At 44.5% G+C, this 22,576-nt stretch overlaps 2 long non-coding RNA genes across 2 annotated transcripts; both read left to right on the forward strand.

Moving 5' to 3' along the window:
* The first annotated feature begins 843 nt into the window (after positions 1-843).
* Positions 844-5,664, forward strand: LOC125379114. The gene is made up of 3 exons (XR_007220580.1): positions 844-952; positions 2,601-2,994; positions 5,580-5,664. It is a non-coding gene; the product is annotated as an uncharacterized LOC125379114 (long non-coding RNA).
* Positions 5,665-18,570: 12,906 nt separating this feature from the next.
* LOC124149578 lies at positions 18,571-18,897 on the forward strand. The gene is made up of 3 exons (XR_007220581.1): positions 18,571-18,692; positions 18,735-18,741; positions 18,869-18,897. It is a non-coding gene; the product is annotated as an uncharacterized LOC124149578 (long non-coding RNA).
* The last annotated feature ends 3,679 nt before the right edge of the window (positions 18,898-22,576 follow it).

Here is a 22,576-nt window from a genome sequence, read left to right on the forward strand (position 1 = left end):
CCAGAAAGTGTCCGGCTTTGGTGTTTTTAAGCGTAAGATAGACGAAATAACCCCATGCCTTTTGCAAACAAAAATCACCTGGGAAGTGTAATTTACGGAAGCCTTTTAGGGCCATTTGTTTTTTATATTTTTTTCGATACTATCTTGAAATATCAAGATAAAGAAGTTGAAATTTCAAGATATAGAAGTTAAAATTTCAAGATATAAGTTGAAATTTCAAGATAGTAGTAATTTATATCAGGATCCCAGTGAGTATTTTAAACAGCTGTGAAAAACTACATTTTTCTTTTTCTGTTTAGCGTCAATACGTTTTAGTACACATTCTGTTGCCTGTTGAATGTCTGACCACGCCTGCATTCACGTCACGTGACGTTGTATATAATTTCTCTACATTATGAAGAACACTTTTCCATAAAAGTAAAGGTTTTGGTAACACAAATCCATTATTCCTTTAAAAGAAAATTATGGTATTAGTCACAGTCCGGCAAAACGAGTCTGTGAAACATTGGTCTTTTGATTGTAAACATTTCTCAAAACTTACTGGTTTTTATGCCAAGCTGAAATTTGACTTGATACTACTGACAGCTGAGTCACTGCCAAGTTTATAACATGCAAGCTAGATGGGAGATTTCAACCAGTCAGTCCCTGAACCATATTTTATTCCCTTCCGCCCGGCCCTTTCTGCAATGCAACAGCCCGAAATAGAGCAAATTTGGATTTTCCTCACATTCTCAATGAGGCTCCTTTTAAATTTAAATGGAGTTGTTTCTTTTAAAATTATTTATTCTCACAGACGAAGCGTAAGTCTAGCACCATGCAACACGACCTTGAACTTTCTTGAACAAAATGGCGGCCAGGAAGCGTTTTTATGAATGATAACCACAATGTTTGCTGTTTTATAAGCAAAATATGATATGTCAAGGGATGCCTTATCAGCCCGTGGATACATAAGGTAGTATCTTTCCTTATTAATACTTTTTAAAAATATTTTGCATATATAGATAAAGTTGTAGCCACGGATATAGCAAGACTTGCATTCGGCTGCACCACCAGGCACTGCTGGGTGCGGCCGAGGCAAGACATGCTCCTTGGTGTCAATTCTCGCTCCTCCCAGGAAATAATGGAGCAATGTTCATTAATATTATGACCGCTAATTGTAAATGAACTGCATTCTTGTATACACAGATGCGCCGTAAGTGTGTCCAGTGTTAATTTGGGTTGTTTTACCTTTTCTCGCATGATATCTCTCTAGTATTGTCAGCCTAAAGTTTGTTAAAAAGCTCTCTTTCGAAAGTATCGTTTTGTTTAAATGGCAAGCACGCAATCGTTAGCCATTACCTGTGTGTTTTTTGTTCAGATAATTTAATATATTTGAAGTGGCCACTGACTATGGTATTTAAATTGAATCTAGCATGTTTTGACCGTTAATTACTTTGCCTCAGTTGCGTGGATCAATGTTCATGATATCAATCACTGGATTGTCTGGTCCAGACTCGATTAGCTGGAATGTTGCTGAGTGCGGCGTAAACAACAAACCAACCAACCAACCAGGACAATTATGTGTAATCTACAGGCCACAGCAAGCAGTAATCTTGATTTTCTGTTTAGAAACACATTTTGACATTTTGAAGAATGAAAAATATAGTCTAGTAACTTGATAAAAAAAATGGTAAAATATCTTTAAAAAACTTTCAGACTTAATTCCTCAGAGACCACTGGCTGAAATACTTTGCTATGATGTGTAATAAACAATGTGGATAATAACATCATTTTTATTTATTAAACTTTTTTTATGAATTGATTTTTACCTTAATTAAGTTAACTTTTCCAAACCTTGCTACAGGGCTGAGGAAGCTGCAGTGGTATGGTGCTCAAAGCTGTTGTTGTTGTGTAACGCCACATTCAGCAGTATTCCAGCTATATGACAGCATATATGAAAATAATCAGGCTGGACCAGACAATCCGGTGATTGAAATCATGACAATCAATTGGTCTATGCAAGTAGGATGCAACAACATGCATCAACCAAGTCAGCGAGCCTGACCACCCAATCCGATTAGTCTACGACAAGCATGGACTGCTGGAGATCAATTGTAACCCAGATCTTCACTGATTGTTCATGCCAGTCAAATGTCTTTTTGAAAATTATAAACAACAACACTTTTTCTGAGATTGGGCCTGGCATGGGAAGATGATACCTTAAATCATACAAAGTTTTTCATGCCAGTCAAATATAGGAAGTACCTTTCTCATAAGAAATGGCAAAAATCTTTTGCAGGGTTTGAAATTAACAGAAATCCTTGATATTATGAATTGTTCTTTTATATGTTTGAAAATAAGGGGGTCCCGGGGTCCTTCAGGTTTGTTGTTATAGCATTCAATTAAAGGAAGCCACTTAAATTTTGAACTTTTCACATTAGGGCTATGACAAGTACTCTTTGAGTCTCATGCTTAATTTCGAACCCTGTTTTAGGTCTCAGAAGATGTAGTTTCATTTGTTTGACATCTTCCACACAGCATGCTCAGCTTCATCCGGAGAATTTCATTCAGGATCATGTTTATCATTGTTATCCAATTTGAATTGAGTAATTTTGTTGCAGCTGAGGACCACTGCCACCAGCTGTTGGTCACACCATCACCACCACCCACAACAGAGAACTGGGCACAGAGTACACAGTCACAAATGTAGTGTCTTTAGGCTAAGCCAGGAGAGACACCATCACCACCACCCACAACAGAGAACTGGGCACAGAGTACACAGTCGCTAATGTAGTGTCTGGAGGCTAAGCCAGGAGAGACACCATCACCACCACCCACAACAGAGAACTGGGCACAGAGTACACAGTCACTAATGTAGTGTCTGGAGGCTAAGCCAGGAGAGACACCATCACCACCACCCACAACAGAGAACTGGGCACAGAGTACACAGTCACTAATGTAGTGTCTGGAGGCTAAGCCAGGAGAGACACACAAACACACCCAGACACATCGATGGTAGGGACAAGACAAAGTCTTATTATTATGTAGAGTAGAGACAAGCACCTGACAGCCCCTGTTGAGTACAGACAAGCACCTGACAGCCCCTGTTGAGTAGAGACAAGCACCTGACAGCCTCTGTTGAGTAGAGACTTGCACCTGACAGCCTCTGTTGAGTAGAGACAAGCACCTGACAGCCCCTGTTGAGTAGAGACAAGCACCTGACAGCCTCTGTTGAGTAGAGACAAGCACCTGACAGCCCCTGTAGAGTAGAGGAGTGCACCTGACAGCCCCTGTTGAGTAGAAGAGTGCACCTGACAGCCCCTGTTGAATAGAGACAAGCACCAGGCAACCCCTGTTGAGTAGAGGAGTGCACCTGACAGCCCCTGTTGAGTAGAGACAAGCATCTGACAGCCCCTGTTGAGTAGAGACTTGCACCTGACAGCCCCTGTTGAGTAGAGACATGCATCTGACAGCCCCTGTTGAGTACAGACAAGCACCTGACAGCCCCTGTTGAGTAGAGACAAGCACCTGACAGCCGCTGTAGAGTAGAGGAGTGCACCTGACAACCCCTGTTGAGTAGAAGAGTGCACCTGACAGCCCCTGTTGAATAGAGACAAGCACCAGGCAACCCCTGTTGAGTAGAGGAGTGCACCTGACAGCCCCTGTTGAGTAGGGACAAGCATCTGACAGCCTCTGTTGACTAGAGACATGCATCTGACAGCCCCTGTTGAGTAGAGACATGCACCTGATAGCCCCTGTTGAGTAGAGACATGCATCTGACAGCCTCTGTTGAGTAGAGACACGCACCTGACAGCCCCTGTTGAGTAGAGACAAGCACCTGACAGCCTCTGTTGAGTAGAGACATGTACCTGACAGCCCCTGTTGAGTAGAGACGAGCACCCGACAGCCCCTGTTGAGTAGAGACATGCACCTGACAGCCTCTGTTGAGTAGAGACATGCACCTGACAGCCTCTGTTGAGTAGAGACATGCACCTGACAGCCCCTATTGAGTAGAGACATGCACCTGACAGCCTCTGTTGAGTACAGACAAGCACCTGACAGCCCCTGTTGAGTAGAGACTTGCACCTGACAGCCCCTGTTGAGTAGAGACGAGCACCCGACAGCCCCTGTTGAGTAGAGACGAGCACCCGACAGCCCCTGTTGAGTAGAGACATGCACCTGACAGCCTCTGTTGAGTAGAGACGAGCACCCGGCAGCCTCTGTTGAGTAGAGACATGCACCTGACAGCCTCTGTTGAGTAGAGACAAGCACCTGACAGCCCCTATTGAGTAGAGGAGTGCACCTGACAGCCCCTGTTGAGTAGAGACGAGCACCCAACAGCCCCTGTTGAGTAGAGACATGCACCTGACAGCCTCTGTTGAGTAGAGGAGTGCACCTGACAGCCCCTGTTGAATAGAGACATGCACCTGACAGCCCCTGTTGAGTAGAGACAAGCACCTGACAGCCCCTATTGAGTAGAGGAGTGCACCTGACAGCCCCTGTTGAGTAGAGACATGCACCTGACAGCCTCTGTTGAGTAGAGACAAGCACCTGACAGCCTCTGTTGAGTAGAGACAAGCACCTGACAGCCCCTATTGAGTAGAGGAGTGCACCTGACAGCCCCTGTTGAGTAGAGACGAGCACCCGACAGCCCCTGTTGAGTAGAGACATGCATCTGACAGCCCCTGTTGAGTAGAGACAAGCACCTGACAGCCCCTATTGAGTAGAGGAGTGCACCTGACAGCCCCTGTTGAGTAGAGACGAGCACCCGGCAGCCTCTGTTGAGTAGAGACATGCACCTGACAGCCTCTGTTGAGTAGAGACAAGCACCTGACAGCCCCTATTGAGTAGAGGAGTGCACCTGACAGCCCCTGTTGAGTAGAGACGAGCACCCGACAGCCCCTGTTGAGTAGAGACATGCATCTGACAGCCCCTGTTGAGTAGAGACAAGCACCTGACAGCCCCTGTTGAGTGGAGACAAGCACCTGACAGCCTCTGTTCAGTACAGACATGCACCTGACAGCCCCTATTAAGTAGAGGAGTGCACCTGACAGCCTCTGTTGAGTAGAGGAGTGACAGCAACCATGTCTTGGCAATTAGAACCTACACATGGTCTTTCCTTAACATGAAATACTCCATCACATTTGTCTTGTTCACCTGTTCACTGATCTCACATGCCTTCACCTGTTCACTGATCTCACTTGCCTTCACTTGTTCACTGATCTCACATGCCTTCACCTGTTCACTGATCTCACTTGCCTTCACTTGTTCACCTGTTCACTGATCTCACATGCCTTCACCTGTTCACTGATCTCACATGCCTTCACTTGTTCACTGATCTCACATGCCTTCACCTGTTCACTGATCTCACTTGCCTTCACTTGTTCACCTGTTCACTGATCTCACTTGCCTTCACCTGTTCACTGATCTCACATGCCTTCTCTTGTTCACCTGTTCACTGATCTCACATGCCTTCTCTTGCAAATATTTTTTTCAGTACTGATAATTTTGTGTATCATGAGGATGTCTTGATTATGCACAGTAAGTGTTGCAGAAAAGTCACAAGTTGTCCAGGTCTAAACTTCAAATTCTTGTTTCAGTTCCGGTCTGCCTGGTGTCCACGGCCACGCCAAGCCAGGGCAATGGTTGGGTTCGTCTGTTAGAGTCTTAGGGTCAGGGAACCAGGGCAAGGGTGGGGCTCCCCTGTTAGGGTCTTAGGGTTAGGGAGCCAGGGCAAGGGTTGGGCTCCCCTGTTATTGTCTTTGGGTTCGGGAGCAAGGGCAAGGATGGGACTCCCCTATTAGAGTCTTAGAGTTAGGGAACCAGGGCAAGGGTGGGGCTAGGTTGGGGCTCCCCTATTAGGGTCTTAGGGTTAGGGGATCAGGGCAATGGTTGGGCTCCCCTGTTAGGGTCTTAGGGTTAGGGAGCCAGGGCAAGGCTGGGGCTCCCCTATTAGGGTCTTAAGGTTAGGGGACCAGGGCAAGGCTGGGGCTCCCCTATTAGGGTCTTAGGGTTAGGGGACCAGGGCAAGGCTGGGGCTCCCCTATTAGGGTCTTAAGGTTAGGGCACCAGGGCAAGGGTGGTGCTCCCCTGTTAGGGTCTTAGGGTTAGGGCACCAGGGCAAGGGTGGTGCTCCCCTGTTAGGGTCTTAGGGTTAGGGGACCAGGGCAAGGGTGGGGCTCCCCTATTAGGGTCTTAAGGTTAGGGGACCAGGGCAAGGGTGGTGCTCCCCTGTTAGGGTTTTAGGGTTAGGGAGCCAGGGCAAGGCTTGGGCTCCCCTATTAGGGTCTTAAGGTTAGGGGACCAGGGCAAGGGTGGTGCTCCCCTGTTAGGGTCTTAGGGTCAGGGGACCAGGGCAAGGCTGGGGCTCCATGTTTGGGTCTTAGGGTCATGGGGCAAGTATGGGGCTCACTTGTTAGGGTCTTAGGGTCAGGGGACCAGGGCAAGGGTGGGGCTCCCATGTTTGGGTCTTAGGGTCAGGGGGCAAGGGTGGGGCTCGCCTGTTAGGGTCTTAGGGTTAGGGGATCAGGGCAAGGGTTGGGCTCCCATGTTTGGGTCTTAGGCTGAGGGGGGAAGGGTGGGGCTCGCCTGTTAGGGTCTTTGGGTTAGGGAACCAGGGCAAGGTTGGGGCTCCCCTGTTAGAGTCTTAGGGTTAGGGAACCAGGGCAAGGGTGGGGCTCCCATGTTTGGGTCTTAGGCTCAGGGGGGAAGGGTGGGGCTCGCCTGTTAGGGTCTTAGGCTCAGGGGGGAAGGGTGGGGCTCGCCTGTTAGAGTCTTAGGGTTAGGGAACCAGGGCAAGGGTGGTGCTCTCATGTTTGGGTGTTAGGCTCAGGGGGGAAGGGTGGGGCTCGCCTGTTAGGGTCTTAGGCTCAGGGGGGAAGTGTGGGGCTCGCCTGTTAGAGTCTTAGGGTTAGGGAACCAGGGCAAGGGTGGGGCTCCCATGTTTGGGTCTTAGGCTCAGGGGGGAAGGGTTGGGCTCGCCTATTAGGGTCTTAGGCTCAGGGGGGAAGGGTGGGGCTCGCCTGTTAGAGTCTTAGGGTTAGGGGACCAGGGCAAGGGTTGGGATCCCCTGTTAGAGTCTTAGGGTTAGGGAGCCAGGGTAAGGGTGGGGCTTCCCTGTTAGGGTCTTAGGGTTAGGGGACCAGGGCAATGGTTGGGATCCCCTGTTAAGAGTCTTAGGGTTAGGGAGCCAGGGCAAGGGTGGGGCTCCCCTGTTAGGGTCTTAGGGTTAGGGGACCAGGGCAATGGTTGGGATCCCCTGTTAAGAGTCTTAGGGTAAGGGGACCAGGGCAAGGTTTGGGCAAGCCTTTATATATAACATAGTGAGGTGTGGTTGGTAGGGGATATAACATGGTGAGTGGATGTTAGTGATGGATATAACCTGGGAGGTGTGGTTAGTGGAGGATATAACATGGAGAGTAGAGGATATAACATAGGGAATGGGGAATGTAACATGGTGAGTGGGGGATATAACATGGGAGTAGAGGATATAACATGGTGAGTGGGGGACATAACATGGTGAGTGGGGGACATAACATGGGAGTAGGGGGTATAACATGGGAGTAGGGGGTATAACATGGGGAGGTGTGGTTGGTGGGGATATAACATGGTGAGTGGATGTTAGTGATGGATATAACCTGGGAGGTGTGGTTAGTGGAGGATATAACATAGGGAATGGGGAATATAACATGGTGAGTGGGGGACATAACATGGTGAGTGGGGGATATAACATGGGAGTAGGGGGTATAACATGGGAGTGGGGGATATAACATGGGGAGATGTGGTTGGTGGGGATATAACATAGGTAGGGGAGGATATAACATGGGGAATGAAGGATATAACATGGGGAGATGTGGTTGGTTGGGATATAACATAGGTAGTGGAGAATATAACATGGGGAATGTAGGATATAACATGGGGAGATGTGGTTGGTGGGGATATAACATAGGCAGAGGAGGGTATAACATGGAGAATGGAGGATATAACATGGGAGTGGGGGGTGGTTGTTGGGATATACCATGGGGAGTGGGGGATATAACATAGGTAGTGGAGGATATAACATGGGGAATGGAGAATATAACATGGGGAATGTAGGATATAACATGGGGAGGTGTGGTTGTGGGGATATAACATAGGCAGAGGAGGATATAACATGGAGAATGGAGGATATAACATGGGAGTGGGGGGGGGGGGGGGGTTGTTGGGATATATCATGGGGAGTGGGGGATATAACATAGGCAGAGGAGGATATAACATGGAGAATGGAGGATATAACATGGGAGTGGGGGGGGGGGGGTTGTTGGGATATAACATAGGTAGTGGAGGATATAACATGGAGGATATAACATGGGAGTGTGTGTGTGGGGGGGGGGGGGGTTGGGGATATGCAATGGGGAGTGGGGGATATAACATAGGTAGCGGAGGATATAACATGGAGGATATAACATGGAAGTGGGGTATAACATGGGGAGGTGTGGTTGTGGGGATATAACATAGGTAGTGGAGGATATAACATGGAGGATATAACATGGGAGTGGGGGTATAACATGGGGAGTGGAGGATATAACATGGGAGTGGAGGATATAACATGGAGAATGGAGGATATAACATGGGAGTGGGGGTATAACATGGGGAGTGGAGTATATAACATGGGGGAATGGAGGATATATCATGGTGAGTGGGGGGTATAACATGGGGAGGTGTGGTTAGATGGGGATTGAACATGGGGAGTGAGAAAGTGAATCAATGCATGTATAGATGTGAATCTCTGTTCACAAGGAGGATCGATTGAGTCACCAGAGTGTTTGACTGAATGAATCATTGAGTGAGAGTAAGTGAGTGTTTGTTCCTTCGTTAGTTCTTTCTTTTCATGGTCGCTATCTGCCTGAAATAATGCCGATGCAACATTAATTTTTAACTCACTCACTCTTTCTTTTCATGGGTCTATTCACACTAAGGTAGTATTCACTGAATATTTCTGCCAATGAATAAAACAGACCTAAGCATATGGCAGTGCACCATTTTGGAATCTGAACCGATTGTTTACCTGAGTTACAAAAGTCGGATCAAACCAATTTAGTTTTCCTATTTTCTTCTGAATCAATGTACAAATGGCCAGGAGGCCACAGTAAAATGCTGTGGACGTTCATTTGAGTTTCATTCCTTGACAATAAAAGCTTTTAATAAAGAAAGCGAAACAATATGTTTGTTTGTTTGTTTGTTTTAATGCCAAACTTAGCAATATTCCAGCTATATGTCGGCGGTCCGTAAATAATCGCGTCTGGACCAGACAATGTTGTGATTGACATCATGAATATCGATCCACGCTCTGTGATGACATGCATCAACCAAGTCTGAGAGTCTGACTACCGGACCCCATTAATCACCTCTTACGACACCCTTAGTCGCCTTTTACGGCAAGCATGGGTTTCTGAATCTTAACGAAAACATGCACTCACTCACTCACTCAACGAACATGGTGTGTCAGCAATTTTTCACAAGATCGGTGATTACAAAACGACATGTTTTCTGTCGGCCTTCCGTATGTTGTATTGTGTACGGGTCGTCTAGTGTCATTACGTGCACCCCAAGAGAGACTAATCTCACACAAAGAGAGGGGAGGGAATGCTTTTGTCTAATAGCTGTGTACAGGTAATTGACACCATCTTTTCACAGATCACAGATACTCTTTCCATCAATCACGGATCATGTAAATTAGTTCATTATTTCATAGATATCAGAAACCATCCATTCTTCCTTATTAATCTGATAGTGACTCAAACCTTGTCATCGTCAGGTTTATGTGTTTGCATGTATAAACTAGGACTGCACATCATATTGTGACATGTAAACTTGGTAGCAACTTGTCAGACTATCTCAGGCGTTTCTTGATAGTTTTTGGCTGCTCCAAATTTAATACATCGTTTTCCCATTTTCGATATGAAAATAATTATTCACGTAAAAAGGCTCTTCAAAGACATCATTTTATAATTGGAAAATTCAGAAAAAGGAACTGTGGAGAATAACATCGCAGCTCATTCCTAACGTGAAATATCGATTCACGACAAATGAAAACAGCCAATAATAGGTATTCCCTACCCACATAAATGTGCGTGCGTGCGTGCGTGCAAGCTACTAAACAGACGACCAAGAGAATCCCCACTTCGTTTCCTCCTTCAGGCTACAACAAATAGATCTATGTTTTTGGCTTTAATAATTCTTTATCAATGTTATTTCCAATGGCCATCTTTTCAGATCTTACAAATGTCGCCTTATTTACCAGTGGGTGCATTGATGTGTGAAAACGACTCAACCTAACAATAAATCAACAAAGTGAATTATTTGTTAATATTTGGGATAAATAGACTGTGGAAGAATTAATTGCCCTTCACTGAAATTACTCGGAACTGGCAGATCAGTACGTGTAGTGTTTTTGAATTTCTTTTCACACACTGTTCATTGATTGCTCTTGAAATAAAAGAACAATTTAAAGCAAACGACAATGTACGTTGTAGCCCATATCAATATAAAATAGGAGAGCGAATTGAAAAAAGAATTTCCCACGTCATGTTGTATCGCAGCCTATATCGGCGCGGCTGTAAATAATTGTTTTATATTTACCTGGTCTATATATTAAATATCTTCCCTTTTCACACAGTCCCATTTGAACATACAAAAATATACTTGTAGCTCAGCTTTCACACCCAACATTTGATTAATTTTAGTGATGTAATTAATCCTCAGTATCAGTTTACCAACTCCAGATCTTTCAGAGAGGAAGCTTCATTTTTCTCTTTCACAAATATGCATCCTTCATACTTCTTATCCTTAAAAAATTACAGTTTTTTTTATGAAAAATGCCATACTCCTTTAGTTTTGGTATTACTTTTTAGTTTGAGGGTTTGTTTAATTACCTTCATATTTTTGGGTTAGATTATATAAATACATTTTCACATATTAGGGCTACGAGTTTTATAACTTTCCTATATTAGGGCTAGTTTTATCCTATGTAGGCCTGTACCAACACACATATTACCACACAAGTTGCACGCCGGCTAGCAACATGTAGAGCAAGCACTTGTCGGACTCCCTCTTGTCCAATATCCCGCAGTGAGATGTTTTCAAAACATCCGCAGCACACTGTAATGCGCGGACCATTTGATTTCTATTTTGTGGAAAAAAACAAAACAGCCACCATCTGCTTGAAAAAAATATAACTCAGCATCCATACAAAGTCTCATCAATACCGAGTATTTAGTGAGCAAAGCCATAATCTTTCATAGAGAGAGTGAGTGAGTGAGTTGGGTTTAACGCCCCTTTTAACATTATTCCAGTTATATCGCCTCCTCTCTCCTCTCTCCCATCACCCCATATCCTGGTGTTGTCCATGTCATATTCCACTGGTGTACATATGTCGCACTTCACTCAGAGAGTGAGTGAGTGAGTGAGTTGGGTTTAACGCCGCTTTTAACATTATTCCAGTTATATCGCGGCGTGTGAGTTTAATGTGGGAGGAAAGCCCGAAGTGACGCAGGTCTCAGACGTTTACCACTTCGGTGAAAACCACGAGCACGCGTATGGTGCTGACAAACCTAGAAACATAATCGGGGCGAACCGGGATTCGAACCCACAATCATAGGTTTCTGGCGTGCCCAAGGGACGCAACTCTGCACAGCGAATCGCGGCGCCTTAGACGTCTGGGCCACCCGTGCCCCCAGTAAATGTGATAATGTAGCTTTGTTGTAGACCATCTGTTGTTGCCAGGGAAGTGACTGCTCATGTGTTAGAAGATGTGGTACGTTTACTTCTCTTCCACTGTGGGTGGCACTCGCCCCTTTCCGTAACTTGCAAGAAGACTCGTACAACTATAGATGAATGTTACGTGCGAAAATATGAAAGCAGCGTAAAACCATACTCACTCACTGAGATACCCGTGAAGATCCGTGGTAGAATAGGTTTTCAGCAACCCATGCTTGCCATAAAAGATGACTGTGCTTGTCGTAAGAGGTGACTAACGGGATCGGGGAGTCAGGCTCGCTGACCTGGTTGATGCATGTCATCGATCCCAATTGCGTGGTCATCATATCAATCACTGGATTGTCTGGTCCAGAGCGCAGCATTAAACAACAAACAAACTTAGATGAAAGCCAGTTGCAATATAGCCACAAGAGGGGGCACGAGTTGCTATTCGGCTTGTCCTGGAATAACCCAGTTGTTGCAGTGCCTAAGACTGGGCCACCTGTGTCCCCTCAGTTATATCAACTGTGTCGATAAAGTATCATCTTCCCGATGCAAGTGAGTTAACTGACTGTAAAAGTCCAGTTTCCTGGACTTTTAAAGTCAGTTAACTCTCTTGCCTCGGGAAGATGATAAAGTATAGGACAGAAGCTGGAATTGATGAATGTTGGAAACAATTACCATTGTCCCTAGAGTTGACAGGTATCTCAGCTGATTATCCTTGGTTGCTTATGTTCAAGGTTCCATGACTCAAACTCTAGCCCTAATTCATTATCAGGTAGTATGAGATGGTAATGTGACATTTCGGCATATGCATGAAGAACTTATTTATTACAATTAGGAGCCACACTTCGGTGAAGGTTCTAACACCGTTATCAAGCAAGGAAATTAACCGTCTGGCGCCACACAAGCAGCTTGGGTAGTATACTCCCCAGGGAGCTGAGAAAGAAGAACATATGAGTGCACACATATCAAATGAGGGGTGTAATGAGCATGTCTTAACGGACTATACCCAATACAAATATCCCTTTATTATTATGCATAAATAATTTCAATAAGAGGTGAGGTGAAATTGGGTTTAACGTCACGTCCAAGTCCAAGATTATTGCACTTATATAGCAATGTGCATGCACGTGTGTGTGTGTGTGTGTGTGTGTGTGTGTGTGTGTGTGTGTGTGTGTGTGTGTTTGTACTAGTCCGGACTGATGCCGATTTATAGTGCTAGCCCACTGAGATACCATGCCGCAGTTTAACATTAATACCCCTCTCAGACACAGTATACTGACTCCGAGCCGACCAGTCCTTGTTTAAGCCCCTTAATGCCGCGCGCCAGACAGGGTAACAACAAGTACCATCTTTTAACGTCTTTTGGTATGACGTGGCCGGGGATCGAACCCCGGACCTTCCGCTCTCCGGGCCGACGCTCTACCACTAGACCACGGAGGCGGTCTTCAATAAAAGAAACAAACACAGAATTACTCAACATATTTATTAATAACACTGACAAAATACAAGCATATTTAACATCAAAATATCAGTATGAAATGTAAGCACAACAACAGATTCAATAATTCTCCTGCTTGAAAACAATTAAGTAGATCATGTCATGAAGAGGTCAAATGGATTTTCATGAGTCAATGATCATGTTAGCTAGCACTGGATTACACTTGCATCTTTAAAAAACAATGCTCAACTAAGATGGACACATAATACTGTAAACTAAACAATACTCCTGAAACCCAGGAGTTGCTAATACCATGAACACATCACTACACAAGGATAAAGCTCTGGATGTCTCGTTGTTCATAGGTAAGGCAACCTACTGCGTCTCCTGTACAGGGCTATGTTGTGACATTGTTGTTTGAGTGAGTGAGTGAGTTGGGTTTAACGCAGCTTTTAACAGTATTCCAGTTATATCACGGCGTGTCAGCTTAATGTAGGAGGAAAGCCTGAAGTGATGCAGGTCTCCGACGTTTACCACTTCGGTGAAACCAATGGGTATGGTGCTGACAAACCTAGAAACATAATCGTGGCGAACCAGGATTCGAACCCACAATCATAGGTTTGTGGCGTGCCAAAGGGATGCAACGCTTAGACCACTGGGCCACCAGTGCCCCCTTGTTGTTTGAGTGAGTGAGTATGGTTTTACACCGCTTTTAGCAATATTCAAGCAATATTACGGCAGGGGACACCATAAATGGGCTTCACACATTGTACCCAGGTCTTTGGCAAGACAAGTAAATGCTTTAACCACTGGGTCACCCACCTTTGTTGTTTGAGGCTGCACACTGTAATATTCCACTACAGCAGCATGTATACTCAAAGACAAAAGTTAATGCAACATGCAGTACACAAAGAGGATCGGTCAAACAAATGTACTGCTTTGTATGGAACTATACAACAGACAGTTCAATGTCTAAGGCGATGGTAACGAAACAACAGTCCACATACGGAGCGCTTGTACCATAAACCAAATGAGTCATGTCGGAGGGTTCAGAGGCTAGTTCATATAAAAATCCACGTCACAATAACTTTAGCCTTTGAGTATAAATAATGAAATAGGACCAGACAAACCAGTGATCGATAGCATGAACAACACTATGTTGTCGGGGTATGCTGAGATACAATCAACCAAGCCTGCCCGCCCCGATCAAGTTTCCTTGTGGGGTAAGTATAGGTTGCTGGACACTAAGTGTGACCTGTATTTCCAAGATATGGTCTAATCTTTTTCGGTTTCTGGATTGGATACAGGTTGGGTAAACAAATTAAGCAACAAAAATATTTATTGATCACTTCAAGCTATTTGGGAAATGACATTTCTTTTGTATGCTCAAAATGAGAGGATAGAAGAAGTGATGCAATAATATAAATCACATGAGAGAGAGAGAGAGAGAGAGAGAGGGGGGGGGGGGGCAGGGAGAGAGAGAGCGGGGGCAGGGAGAGAGAGAGAGGGTCAAGAGAGAGAGAGAGGGTCAAGAGAGAGAGGGAGGGAGGGAGGGAGAGAGAGAGGGTCAAGAGAGAGAGGGAGGGAGGGAGAGAGAGAGGGAGGGAGGGAGAGAGAGAGAGAGGGTCAAGAGAGAGAGGGAGGGAGGGTGAGAGAGAGGAGGGGGAAGAGAGAGAGAGGGAGGGAGGATGCTGCGAAGAATGATCTTCACACTGTGTTCTCTTACCAGGGACTAAATGCATGGCAATCAATCCCTTTGCCCTTTTCTGAGGTTGTAAACAAAACTCTCAGAGTGTTCATTGAAACTTGTCAAGAGTGAGTATTACACGATAGGTCACGTTGGTATCATATTGTATTCTATGCAGGAAGTTACAATCCTAAATGAAAAATGTATAAAGGAACCTAAGGATTGAAACAGTATTCATGATAAGGGCAGCTATAGCCAGCATAGTGTCCCCGAATAGGTATTCTTAAATCATTATATAAAATGAGGCAACTACAATACATGAAGTGCCAAGTCCATAGATATAAATATTGAAGAAAGTAAAGCATGGGTTCACTGCTAAAATTCTGAATATCCATGCTGAGGTAACTACAGCCAGCATAGTGTCCCTGAATAGGTATTCTTAAGCATTATTCAAAATGAGGCAACCACATAGTACAATACATTGAGTAAGTCCAGAGTCATAAGTACTGAAGAAATTAAGGCATGGATTCAATTACAATATTCTAAAAATATCCATGATGAGGGCAACTACAGCCAGCATAGTGTCCCTGAACAGGTATTCTAAAATACCTAAAATGTCGGCACTACAGGCTCTGACCTGCCCCCAGAAGAAAGCATGAAAATGGAAAACATTCTTCACAAATCTCAATACCAAGTACAGAATTAAGGCACAAAATAAGCAAGGCTGGTGGTCTACTGGCAATGTACCAACAAAATACAACCAACCATTGCTTCCGTAAACAAACGTAGTTAGGAGTGAGAGTGGCCCCATCTGTCAACTTCACCGAAGGGAGCTTGGTTTTGTTCTGTCTTGAAATTTTAGAACATCTCGCCATGGCGAGACCAACAATAGGCTTTACACACTGTTACCATTTGGGAATCAAACCCCAGTCATGATAGGCTAATGCATTAACCACTAGGCCACCAACATTGGAATCAACAATCATGACATAATTCAACTAGACACGTATACACATTGAAAAGTGAACAAGATCTCTAAAAACATTAATACTGTACATCAAGGCAACTATGTTTCTCGTAAGACGCGACTAACAGGATCAGGTGGTCTGGCTGACTTAGTTGATCCCAATTGCATGGATTGATGCTCATGATGTCAATCACTGGATTGTCTGATCCAGACTCGATAATTTACAGCCCGCCATCATATAGCTGGAATATTGCTGAGTGCGGCGTTAAAGAACAAATAAACAAACAATATTTCTGTGGATTGGTGCAGCCCTATTCTCAAGAAGAATGTCAGTTATTTCAATAACTCACAAATACTGATAGAAATACAAGATCAGTGAATATTGGGTAAAGCCAATACTTAAAGCAACATAAATATTTAAAGAGAAAATGGAATTCACTGGAAATGACACTCAGATGGATGAGCCAAACAAATATATGGAGCTGTAGTTTGACAGGTGTCATTGCATCCTGACACAAGCTTATTCCACCGTGTACACACAAAACATAACAGTAAAGTTTAATACATACCGTATTCGACGTAATAAGCGCCCACGGCAACATTTGCTAATATATTGGCTAGTGAACAATCCAAATTAGCACCCTTCCAATTGATCAATGTACGCAAGACTTATTTATTTGCGTATAATACGCACTCATGTGTTATATGCACCCTTAATAATGGGCAATTAAATTCTGGAAAAATATATCTGTCGTATATAAACATTTCAGGCTGTCAGCATAAACCACAAAATTTATCTTTTAACTCTTTTTTTCTCACCAAAATAATATTCTAATAAGAGCCCCCTATTTCTACTTTTGAGAGCTCCCTGGGCACTTATTACGTCGAACACGGTACCAGTAAATATAAATGGTGCAACTTAACACTTAAGTACAGGTCTCCAAGACAAACAAAATTTATAAAATGGTATAAAAATAGATTTCTGACTATCAAAGGAGCCATGTCAAAAGATCATTTCAGAAAATATACCAGAGTACAATTGTATTACATACTGAACTAAAAATAAGTTAGGCATCATGATTATTTTGGGATATTTTTTGTAGTGAAGACTGAGTTTCTCAAAATGTGTATGGCATATTTGAACTTTTTTGTTCAGAATATTTTGTACCTGAAGAAAAAAAAGAAAGACAGATAAAATGGCTACAAGACTTTGCTTTTTCAACACAGGAGGAATTTGTTTCGACATGGTCCAGTGTTACTGGTAGGATAGCTACATTGTTGTGACCTTTAGCAGTAAAATTAGAAAACAGGTTTCATACATCGAGACATCGGTAGTTAATCGGTAGTAAATACTGTGTATTTGGGAAAAAACTGACACACAAACAGTTAACAATGAATTGAGGTGGGCGTGTCCAGTACATACACAGGTCCCTGGGGTACCGAGGTGGGCATGGCAAGTACATACACTGGTCCCTGGGGTACCGAGGTGGGCGTGTCCAGTACATACATGGGTCGCTGGGGTACCGAGGTGGGAGTGTCGGGTACATACACAGGTCCCTGGGGTACCGAGGTGGGAGTGTCGGGTACATACACTGGTCCCTGGGGTACCGAGGTGGGCGTGTCCAGTACATACATGGGTCGCTGGGGTACCGAGGTGGGAGTGTCGGGTACATACACTGGTCTCTGGGGTACCGAGGTGGGAGTGTCGGGTACATACACTGGTCCCTGGGGTACCGAGGTGGGAGTGTCGGGTACATACATTGGTCCCTGGGGTACCGAGGTGGGAGTGTCGGGTACATACATTGGTCCCTGGGGTACCGAGGTGGGAGTGTCGGGTACATACACTGGTCCCTGGGGTACCGAGGTGGGAGTGTCGGGTACATACATTGGTCCCTGGGGTACCGAGGTGGGAGCGTTGGGTACATACACTGGTCCCTGGGGTACCGAGGTGGGAGTGTCGGGTACATACACTGGTCCCTGGGGTACCGAGGTGGGAGTGTCGGGTACATACACTAGTCTCTGGGGTACCGAGGTGGGTGTGTCCAGTACATACACAGGTCCCTGGGGTACCGAGGTGGGCGTGTCCAGTACATACACTGGTCCCTGGGGTACCGAGGTGGGCGTGTCGGGTACATACATGGGTCCCTGGGGTACCGAGGTGGGAGTGTCCAGTACATACACTAGTCTCTGGGGTACCGAGGTGGGCGTGTCCAGTACATACACAGGTCACTGGGGTACCGAGGTGGGCGTGTCCAGTACATACACTGGTCCCTGGGGTACCGAGGTGGGCGTGTCGGGTACATACATGGGTCCCTGGGGTACCGAGGTGGGAGTGTCGGGTACATACACTAGTCCCTGGGGTACCGAGGTGGGCGTGTCGGGTACATACATGGGTCCCTGGGGTACCGAGGTGGGAGTGTCGGGTACATACATGGGTCCCTGGGGTACGGAGGTGGGCATGTCCAGTTCATACACTGTATCCCTGGGGTACCGAGGTGGGAGTGTCGGGTACATACATGGGTCCCTGGGGTACCGAGGTGGGCATGTCCAGTACATACATGGGTCCCTGGGGTACTGAGGTGGGAGCGTCGGGTACATACATGGGTCTCTGGGGTAACGAGGTGGGAGTGTCGGGTACATACACTGTATCCCTGGGGTCAATGGTGGGAGTGTCGGGTACATACATGGGTCCCTGGGGTCAATGGTGGGAGTGTCGGGTACATACATGGGTCCCTGGGGTACGGAGGTGGGAGCGTCGGGTACATACATGGGTCCCTGGGGTACGGAGGTCACTGGTGGGAGTGTCGGGTACATACATGGGTCCCTGGGGTACAGAGGTGGGCGTGTCGGGTACATACATGGGTCCCTGGGGTACGGAGGTGGGAGTGTGGGGTACATACATGGGTCCCTGGGGTACGGAGGTCACTGGTGGGAGTGTCGGGTACATACATGGGTCCCTGGGGTACAGAGGTGGGCGTGTCCAGTACATACACTGGTCCCTGGGGTACCGAGGTGGGCATGTCCAGTACATACACTGTATCCATGGGGTACCGAGGTGGGAGTGTCGGGTACATACATGGGTCCCTGGGGTACCGAGGTGGGAGTGTCAGGTACATACATGGGTCCCTGGGGTACGGAGGTCACTGGTGGGAGTGTCGGGTACATACATGGGTCCCTGGGGTACAGAGGTTGGCGTGTCGGGTACATACATGGGTCCCTGGGGTACAGAGATGGGCGTGTATGTACTGGACACACCCACCTCGGTACCCTGTGGGTGTGTGAGGTACATACACTGGTGGGTTCAATCTGATACCATACTGTCTCAGTTCTACATATTATGTCCCCGGGGGGTACCGAGGTCGGTGTGTCCAACAAATGGTCAAATCTTTACAGACAGGCCTATTTCGCACCATCAGCAGTTCAAAGTCAAATAATTGAAGCAATACAAGTCAATACTGAAGTGGAGGTAAAGTAAAATACCAAAATAAAATCTATCGAAAAAAACATCAAAATCGGGGCACATCTTTGGTGAGCAGCAGCATGACCCCATGATGAACACTTCAAAAAGTAAGGCCTCGTATTATGGAAGGGTGATAAGACCGTGAAAGGCTAAACATCATTATCTGAATGGGATTAATATACAGTAAACTATGTTCAAAACGAACACGCTTATAACAAACTTATTCTTAAGTCCCCGCCATTTGTTGTACATATGCTGTATATATGCTCATAACGTTATCATGAACTAAAATTAGTGGTCCATTTGAGTTTGTTATAACCATAGTTTACTGTACTACTCAAAAGAAGTTAAAGGACACCCGATTTTTTCCACGACAGATAAACTTTCCCTTTACAATCCAAACAGAGAGCCATGGGGTGTAGGGGGCACTTGCTGGAGCAGAGTGAGGGAGTGAGTATAGTTTAACGCCACTTTTAGCAATATTCTAGCAATATCACGGCAGGGGACACCAGAAATGGGCTTCACACATTGTACCCATGTCGGGAATCGAACCCGGGTCTTCGGCGTGACGAGCGAACGCTTTAACCACCCAACCGCCCCTGCTGGAACAGAGAGCTTATTACCGTACAGTACATTAAATATGGCACTTAACCATTAATAACCATTGTTCAGAATCCATTCAAGATAAGAATACTTCGATACACACGTGCAATGATTTGTCATGGAAAATGTTGCCCTTTGAAATGAAAATGAATTTTTGAATGAAATTTTCAAATATTGCAAATGATGAAATTCTGGGTTATAATTGTGATGTGTGAAAAAAACAAAACAGAAATATATCCACAAATAAATGTTCAGAATGAAGCTAGACACACTCTGCATGAGCAGGCGACTTTTCAACAATACACTTACAATATTCGACGTAATAAGCGCCCCGCTCTAATAAGCGCCCACGGCGACATTAGCTAATATATTGGCCGGTGAACAATCCCTATTAGCACCCCTTCCGATTGATCAATGTACACAAGACTTATTTATTCGCGTATAATACGCACTCGTGTGATTATATGCACCCTTAATTATGGGCAATTAAATTCTGGAAAAATATATCTGTCGTACATAAACACTTCAGACTGTCGGCATAAACCACGAAATTTATCTTTCAACTGTTTTTTTCCACCAAAATAATATTCTACTAAGAGCCCCCTCTAATTTTAAGAGCGCCCTGGGCGCTTATTACGTCGAATACAGTAGTCCACTTTCAGATGCAAATGACATTCTGGGTGACTCTTTGAAGAAAAATACTAAAAGTTAGCTGACTGTAAAGGTCGCCTTTTACGGGAAGCATGGGTTGCTGAAGACCTATTCTACCCGGGATCTTCACGGGTCTCATATGTATTCACAGGTGATGGAGGAACATAGTGTACATGTGACTTCTTGACGATGATGGAAATGTCAGTATCATATACACCACACTACCAGGAGTGCTTAATTTCACAAAGGATCACTGCATCATGAAAGCATCCGTATCTACAGTAGGTTTACAAATTCGTCACTTAAAACACTGTATCAAGGGAAGTCTATTTTTAAAAACAATCACCTATCCTGGTGTTCTAAAATAAAATAAATATTTGACATTAAAGGTTTGGGTATTTTTTAGAAAAAAATGTTTTGGTTTTCCTTTATTTATTGAAATTAGAATGCCTTACAGTTGCATTTATCCAGGGAATTATATTTGGGCTGGGACAGGTATCTCAGATACTCGGGTAGGGTGGGTACGGAGAAGGACCTAGAAACCATGGTTAGTCACGTGATATATTATTTAATGACAAAAATTCCCTTATTTCAGGGTTACACAACAAATCACAAATATTTGCGTTTCTTTCTGACTATGCACATATTCCTTGCACATGTTTGAATAAAGATACAACTTCCATCACCTTCAGTCAGTTACTTGACTCTTCTTTCAATTATGATGATGCGGGCGGTGCTTAAGAACCAAGACCATTTTCTTTAGCCTTACAGATCAAAATAACCTCTGTACTTTGAGGGCTCAGACCGGTACACGAGATCTCGACCATGGGGCAGGTGTCAATGGACTCAAGCCCTACATCATGGACTGCACAAGGGAGATAACTCACATCTTCACTTCTCCACATCATGTGCAGTCATGGAAAAGAATTGGAAAATCATTTCAACAGAGATGATGCTTATGAAACAGAAAAAATGTTGACTGTGTGCGTTATTCTTTTGAAATCGGGAACTCCAGTCAGGGTTGAGTTTTGAGATGCAGCTACCCGGTACCCGTCACACCACAATTACTTCATGCAACTGGATCTGTCCGGTACAACACTGACACTGCAAATATTGACTGACCAACACAAACATATCAAGGCAGTCAGTATAAACCACATAAATGACAATGAAATTATGACAAAATATGAAAACAATATGCTTCAACTATGATAACAATAAATCAATGACACGTCAATCTGAGACTTACCGATGTCAAGCTAAGACACGATGGCATCAATCTCAGACACAATGATATCAATCAAAGACACAATGATATCAATCAAAGACACAATGATATCAATCTCAGACACAATGATATCAATCAAAGACACAATGATATCAATCAAAAACACAATGATATCAAATTAAGACACAATGAAATCGATCTAAGACACAATGAAATCGATCTAAGACAATGATATCGATCAAAGACACAATGATATCAAATTAAGACACAATGAAATCGATCTAAGACACAATGATATCCTTCTAAGACACAATGAAGTTGATCTAAGACACAATGAAATTGATCTAAGACACAACGATATCCATCTAAGACACAATGGTATTCAGTCTGAATGATGTAGCAGTATTATGCGACAAATAAGCACCTTTACGCACACATTAATCATTTCTTCACAGTGAAACTTCTAACCAACATTTTTCAAGTAGGTTAACAAAATATTTGGATTTCACAAAACAAGACATCTACTAAAATATTTACCAAATAACTAACAATAAAAAGACTTTCATTCTAATTAATGCTGTTATTCCTCTATTCCTTAGTTCAATAACATTCAGTAGTATCTTCCACAGAACTGGTTTGGAAATGTATCCTCTAATGACAGCTTTCCTGTAACCATTGTAACGCACGGGCAAATATACACACATCTAAATAATAAAAAAAAGTTGGAAAATTCACATCATCACATTCAACAATAGACCTCCACAAAAAATATCTCTCAGTTACCTCCCCTTTAGCTCTGGAGGTTCTACTCTGAGCATATT

Source organism: Haliotis rufescens, unplaced genomic scaffold (genome assembly GCF_023055435.1).
Source record: "Haliotis rufescens isolate VD_foot unplaced genomic scaffold, xgHalRufe1.0.p SCAF_139, whole genome shotgun sequence".
NCBI lineage: Eukaryota > Metazoa > Mollusca > Gastropoda > Lepetellida > Haliotidae > Haliotis > Haliotis rufescens.